This window comes from Penaeus monodon, chromosome 23 (assembly GCF_015228065.2).
Source record: "Penaeus monodon isolate SGIC_2016 chromosome 23, NSTDA_Pmon_1, whole genome shotgun sequence".
In the NCBI taxonomy this organism is placed as follows: Eukaryota; Metazoa; Arthropoda; class Malacostraca; order Decapoda; family Penaeidae; genus Penaeus; species Penaeus monodon.
Window position 1 is genome coordinate 39,239,082 of NC_051408.1, and position 445 is coordinate 39,239,526.

General features: G+C 39.6%; 1 protein-coding gene across 1 annotated transcript in view; it reads left to right on the forward strand.

Moving 5' to 3' along the window:
* LOC119588247 (glycine-rich protein DOT1-like) overlaps nt 1-445 on the forward strand; it is a 6,792-nt gene that overhangs the window by 2,874 nt on the left and 3,473 nt on the right. The gene's annotated exons all lie outside the window — the stretch shown is intronic.

The window sequence follows — 445 nt, forward strand, 5'->3', positions numbered from 1 at the left end:
TAGGCAGCAAAAACGTTCTCTCTCTCAGAAAAAGAAGAAAAGAAAATTGCGTTGTTCCGTGTGAAGATATGTTTGCAATTCGTACTTAATATGTAGATCCTTCCAAAGAAACAGCGCAAAAGGAGAATGTAATAAAACAATAAAGACTGAAATAATGATTCCTGGACCAGATACACTAAATAACAACAAACAATAAACGGTATCGACGCTATATGACATGCATCTTTATATCAAATTCTCCCAAGAGGGGAAAAAAAGAGTTCAAGTTCAGAAAACATGTTAACCATAAAGGGCCACCTACTGCACTCCCTCCCCTGTATAAATATGAGGACAGTTGCAAGCAGTGCCACACTTGCCTGTCTGCTTTTGCTGGTGTACCTGCAGGATAGGAAATCGGACTATGGTTTTAAAACGCCCTTTGGTGAGGAAGGTGTTTCTCTGTACC